The following is a 6,946-nucleotide window of genomic DNA, read 5'->3' as shown; positions in this document are numbered from 1 at the left end:
AGGTCAAACTGCAAGTATCTTGTTCATAATCAAGTTTTCTGCTTCCACGGGAGTCAGAGCACTTACACAGTCTTTGCAAAAGAACTCATTGATGTTAGTTGGTGCCACAAGAAGCAAATGAATAACAGACCATGGAAAGCAATGGAAAGCAATATTTACTCCAAATCCCACCAACCTGATCCTCAAAAATCTTACTCTTCCAACACCCAGCCTTCAAGGCATAGAGCAGGAGCCCCGAATCTCCCAGGGTTTGTCCCCATGCTGTAACGCCCAGCGTATTTCCCCCATCGGTATTGTATTGCCTGTATTCACGCTGTTCAAGGGCTTAGAGGTACAGGGAGAGACAGCTATTCCAGCCACCATCTGCTGGTGACAGCAAATGTTCTCCACGTGGCTGTCTTCAAAATTCATAGCAAAGTGCCCTTTTGAGATAAATTTTACCTAGATGGCTTTATAGAGCAAGATGCCTTACAGGTCCAAAACCAGAACGCAGAAGCCAGCATGCCTCTCTAGGTGGAAAGTGTGCTTTAAATTTCAACCCAAGCCATGCATAAAACTCCTGAACACAAGAATGAGACCTTGAACGTACAGTACACTCTTCAGGATGCATATATTTGAATACTTTGCAAAGTAGGGGTTGTGTTTGGGTTTTGCAGAATTGAACTGCAATGAGTATTTCTCCAAACCCAGCAACTGAATTAAAGATGTTCACAAAGAAACCAAAATATGACCTTATACATACTGTCTTACACTATGAACAATACCATGGGGGGGGGAAAAAAAAATACAAGTATTCCTAACTCACACAAATATATGTATATTCAGTACTGTTTCTGCTGACCACTGACTGTTTTAGTATTTTACAAACCATGTTTTCTATGGCCTTTTTCCATTACTTCAAGAGCTTAAAGGGTCAGACCCCAGTAGGGCCACACAAGCCAGGTAGAAAGTCAGCTTACACAGCAACTAGCACAACAGAGGGGATATGCAAGCAGGATTCAGGCTTCCTTCTTAGAAAAGGGAATTTGGCCAGTAAAAAGGGCTTTTTGCCAAACTTCCAGGTGCATTCTGGCCATGGTTGCTTTAAACTATTTGGGGATTCAAACTCATCCAGTCCAAGGACTGAAAGGAAAACTCCAGGCTGCCAAAAGATACTACCCAATTTCCTTTGCACACCCTGTAAGGTGAGACCGCCTTGCAGAGCGGTTGCCTCCAAAAACAACACTCTGTGCTCAAGGCTGTGGCATAAAGCACCGATTTTCATGATGCCTGGTGACTGAGGAAGCTGGCAAGCTGTAGAGTTTGCACAGCTCCTTAGAGGTTACACACACTTAAGAGACTGGAAGAGGTGGAAATCACTGAAACTGCTGTTTATTTCAGCTTGTACTTAAATGGCTGATAACCTCACCTTTCTTTATGGCAAATCGTTGCTTCATGTTGACTTTGGCAAACTGTTGACTTCTGGTAGACAATGCTGGTTCCTAGAGGATGTCCACAGATCTTACAAAAAACTTCTATGCAGGTATAAGCAAAGTCCTCTCTTGTTCTCTACTTCCTCCAGGTGTGGGCTTGAATGGATTAGAACTATAACGCTATTCTTAATTTTCTTTTCTTTACTCTGTGCTAGGAAACTTGTGAGGCTTGCAATGGGGATCTAAGAAATTTATAGCTTACAACATCAGTATGTCCACTTGCCCTGGACATTTGGTGAAAAACACATTAAAATGGGTTTTTATGAATATGACAAACATCAGTTATTTTAAAAACAGATCTGCAGCTAGAAGTAATAGAATTGTTCATTCATCACTGAAAAAAAAATATTCTTTAAACATCAATTTTAAAAAATGTTTTTGGAAATAGATCATTACAGCCCAATCTGAATTCAGCAGCATTTTACAGCCGAGCTGAAATTGGCTGTGCCTTTCGCTTTCTCTGAAGCTTGGGGACTGAATCCAGGAAAGAGTTTTATAAAATCCTGTTCTGTTTGCTGTCAAATTCTGTCACCAAATCTCCAGAACTGTCAAGGGAAAATTGATCCTGTGGTAAAACACCTCATATGACCCAGCTTCCACTCTCAGCTGTGACAGATTTTCCTTGTATTGAGGTTAAATGTGGTGGTCAAGATCATCCAGATCATCCAAAGTGTATTTCTGTCCATCTTCCACCGCTTTCAAACCAGTGAAGATACATGCAGTTTTGTGTAACAGGGAAAAGCAGGAAGGCTAGAGGATCCAGTGACTGTACACTTCATCTAATCTGCTTCTGAAAAATAATTTCTGGATTGTTTATCAAATAGACATCGAGTTCTTGATCACTCCTAATGTTTCCATGAAGCATTTTAAATCAGTGGAACAAATTCAGCATCTGGCCCATAAGATTCTTGTGCCTCCTTTTTACTTCTGTAAAGCATCATTTCCCTAATTCATAGGAGTGTTATGAAGATGAATATTTAATTCTGACACTGGCTTAGGGGATTTTTTTAACCCAAAGTTACCTTTCTTTTTTGATAATAAAAGAACTCCAGTAAGGTTTTTAAGTACGTGCATTATCACATGTTGCAGATGCTGGTTGGCAATCACAGATGCTAGGAGGAGTCAAAAGTGTAACACAGATTTTGGAAATGTGAGGGAGGCCATAGCTCCTAAACAGCTTGGGATGCCTGATTGCACAGTTTTTCTGCTTTTTGAATGGAAAATTTACTTATCTTCATCACACCAGTATCTCAGGAAAAGCCCTGTCCAAGACAGGTTATGAACTCAGACAACAGAAAACAAACCAAAATGAGGAGATATTCCCATTACAGTAAGCCTGAGTCATCCTGCCCCACATTTAATATTGTTTCAACAAAACAAGCACCTCAGCTGAGCTCTGCTGTTAAGAAACTACTTGTATATTTGTACACAAGAAAGAGAATTAAGATTTCATAGGCAGCTGTAGTTCTGTCATTTCCTACTGTCAGCTACTCAATTTCTCAACCTTAATGATATGCTTTCAAAATAAGTTTAAAGGAAGTGTTATTCCTAAGGTCTTCCCACCCCCCTGCCCCCCCGACCAAGATGTTCAGATATTATTTCAGCATGTTGCTATAATTTGCCCGAGGAGTGCATGCAAGAGAAAGGAAATATTTCTTAGGAGCTTACAGCTCACCTAAACCTGGATAAAATTTCATGGGGGTAAAGAAAAGTCATTTCTCTAGCCTGAGGGTTTTCTCCCTGATGAGTTTCAAAGGTCTGCTGCAAAGAATGGAAATGTCAGTTTCTCATAAACTTTGCAAAGATCCTTTACAAAGTTCCCCTTACAAAACATCCTACAATTTTGTGGGAGACAACTGTCCACCAGAAGCTGGCATCACTTCCAGGTTTTATTTTGCGCTTCTGTCAAGTCAGTGTTAATTCAACTTCACCGTTTCCTTGCATCTTGCATTTAATTTAGAGCGTGCTGTGTAGTCCTAAGCAAGCTGCTCAACTCAGCATGTGCTTTCTGTACAGCCATTCTGCTCTTATAACGGAGTTGGTGCTGTCACCATGAGCTCGGAGATCCCTCCCACCGCGTCCCAAAGGGGCTTTGTCCCAGCACTGCCTCCCCACGTAGTCCTCAGCACGTTGTATGCCCCATCCCTGGATGTTTTCAAGGCCAGGCTGGATGAGGCTTGGAGCAACCTGGTCTAGTGGAAGGTGTCCCTGCCCATGGCAGGGGGGTTGGAGCTGGATGGTCCTTAAGGTCCCTTCCAACCCAAACCAGTCTGTGATTCTATGATTCCTGTGAGAGGATAATTCTCTCACAGGGAGAACGCTGCAGGAAGAGAAAAAAAGCATCAGAAACATCCACACAGGTGATCTGGGGAGAATATCCCATCAGGTGTCTCTTGCTGGGGAAATTTGCAGCGAGGAGAGGAAAGCAGCTCATCAGCCTCAGAGATTTGGTAGAAAAGGAGTGCTCTGGATCATGGAAGAAAAACCATGCATCATAGCCATGGGGTCTGCTTGGGGAAAGGGCAGCAGCGCAGGTCTCTTCTGGGGTCATGCACACCCACAGCGCCTCTTCTAGAGGGGACTGTCTGTAAGGCCCACCACAAAAAACACATTTTGATGGGCACAGAGACATTCTCAAAATGGAAACACAGAGAAGCATGCCTGTGAATCACTGTAGGCGCTGGCAGAAGAAAGGGGAGGGGAAAAAAAAGCAGCATCGCTACCTAGCTGTTTGGCAGAGATTGCCATTAAAGAGTAGATGCTGATCAGCAGTGTCAGGGTGTGCGCTACAGCCAAGCATCCCTGTGGCAGCCTCGGAAGGCTGCTGGAGCATCCTCAAGTTATGGTAGCAGAGAGCATGACAACCCCAGTCACCAAGTATGAATGAAATAAAAAAAAAACAAAACCAAACAGTTTCTCAGATGTACTACAGAGTTGCTTCACACCACAAAGTGATAGCAGTGATCTTAACCCCCTGCAGCTTCAAGAAGTGACACAACTTCGTGACTAGAGCATTTTTCCTCGGGGAGAAAAGTACCTTAATCCCATATTGCTGGAAGGTACATATCATCTCTTAATCTGGTAATAAATCTTTCAGGCTATACCATGCCATTACTTTTCTAGGATGGGGCACATTTTTATTTTTTAATGTCTTGTCCATTTTAAGATTATTTGGTCCCATCCTGTCTCAACTCATTTACATTGGCGTAAACCAGGAACAGCTCAGAATTAATAGGATTATGCCAGACGTATGTCATATCCAAATCAGACCCATTCTAGTTGTGTTTCAGAAGTCTTAGTGATTTCTGGTCACAAACTCATTTTTGGTTAACCATAAGCAATTAGTATTAGAGTCCATTTTCAGACTCTAAATTCATGTTTTATTCAAGTGACTCCCATTAAACAACCCCTCTGCAGTTCTTTCGTATTTGTTTTTAACAGACTATTCAAAACATAAAACTAAGGATATCTGGTTAGAGCAAGAGGTACACCCTCATTTCAGGGAGCTTAGATAGTGCCAAGCACATTTATAATATTTTGCAGCAGTAGCAGGTGGGTTAAAAATCACGTTTTCAGACTGAATCCTCTCAAACTAATGTAGGTCAGTTCTCTGAAGCCAGGGGTCCTTATTACTGCCTTCCTTAATCTCTCCTGGGAGAAGGATATATATCCCTGTTCATCATCCTAGTCCTGGTGGGAGAGGGCTCAGCCAACTTGTTGGGAACAGCAGGTTCCCCTCACAGAGTGGTTGACAGTCTACAGCAGCATGCTGGGGACACAGAGAGGCAGAAAAGGGCTGGGTCACCCCTGAACAGGGACACCCATCACTTTGGTTCTACAGTTGTACATAGGGTGTGCAACAGGCACACAACACGCATATGGCACGTTGCTCTGATTCCTCCCCTGGCTGCTCCCTCTGTGGAGACAAGGTCCTGCCTTCACCAGAGGGTCCCAGTTCTAACCAGTTTGAACTCACTGGGGCTGGCAGACCAGAGCCCCTGCCCAAGACACCATCCTTCTATGCCCTACTTTTGTTAAAACAACAAAAAAATAAACAAACAAACCCCCCAAAAACTCAAAAAAACCCCAAAAACCAAACCAGCGACAACAAAAAACAACTCCACACGGGTATTCCCATGTCCCCCTGATCTCTGAACTCAGCATGGGTCTGGAGCCAGGAGCCGCTCTTTTTTATAATATTACCCTTGTGTTTGCACCTCGTGGTCTGGCTTTTCAATTTAGGGTGCACAAGACGTACGTTTCTCCCCAGTCTCGCTCCCAAGGCAGCATAGGCACCCGCTGCAGGCGTACAGTCGGGTTCTGTCATAGGGGCCGCCCGCCGGAGCCTGCCCAGAGGTGAGCAGGTTTGGAGGGGCTATTTCTGGTCCCCCCAAGGTGTTTGGGCCGTGCATATGGGTGATGCGGCAGGAAGGCAAGCTCACACCGGGTCACGACCGAGGGACTTTGGCATGGCAGGATTGTCACCAGTACTTTACGCACGTGAGGAGCAGAGTTGTGACTTTTAGTGCTTACATTAGAAAGATGATGAGACAAGGAAAAGAAGAAGATGTGGCTAACTCTCCCCCTTCTGAACTGCCTCCCACTGTCAATGAGGTCCCATTGCTGCCAGTGAATGACCCAGACTACAACATAGCAAACCGGTCCTGAGCAAACAGCACGAGAGTTCCTTAATTCTGATGCAGTTTTCCTGATAAAGCACAACTGGGAGATACGGGCCAGGGAGAGTGGGAGAGGATGATGAAAAAAATAATAAAAAAAAAATAAAGGAGGAAGAAAAGGAGTAGAGACATTCCCTGGAGATGTGATGACAGCGTATTGAAGTTACTGGAAGGACTCCCATTGATCGCAGTGCAGCTTGGGCCAGTCCCCCTGATGCACCACAGAGTTTTTGCAGCTCTTTGAACTCAGTATTATTTCAGTGACCCTATTAATGTTTGGCTGTGTTAAATATATTATAATAAGATTGCATTTAAAACAGAGTCACTTGTAATTCGAAACTCTACAGCTTGGGCACAGGGAAAAACCAGCGGTGTGTGTTCGGTAACCTCTCTGGTGCTGTGCAGCCATTCTGCAGAGCGCGTTTAACCGTGGTTTGTGTATTATTCTTAACATGCATTCACAGTAGACAGCAAAGCAGCAGCTATGGGGTATGCTGTGAATGCATATTAACAGCAGTACACATTTGCATATCATGGATCCATAATACAAAATGTGTAGTAAAATCCTTATGAAAAGTTATTATGCATGCACAGTAAAGGCTTTTTAAACCTTGATATCTCAGCTATTTTGTTTCTCCACTATTTATTTGAAAATATTAAAAAGGTCAAATGATGGATTAAGAATCTGCAAAAATGTAATGTTACTACTACTGAGGGAATCCTTCAACACAAACTAATTCATTTATTTTGTTTTCAGTAGCACTATAAGAGCCCTTTAACAATACATTTGACAAT

This window comes from Eurypyga helias, unplaced genomic scaffold (genome assembly GCF_000690775.1).
Source record: "Eurypyga helias isolate BGI_N326 unplaced genomic scaffold, ASM69077v1 scaffold2164, whole genome shotgun sequence".
Taxonomy (NCBI): Eukaryota; Metazoa; Chordata; class Aves; order Eurypygiformes; family Eurypygidae; genus Eurypyga; species Eurypyga helias.
The sequence above is the reverse complement of the archived record's forward strand: the minus strand, read 5'-3'. Positions refer to the sequence as shown.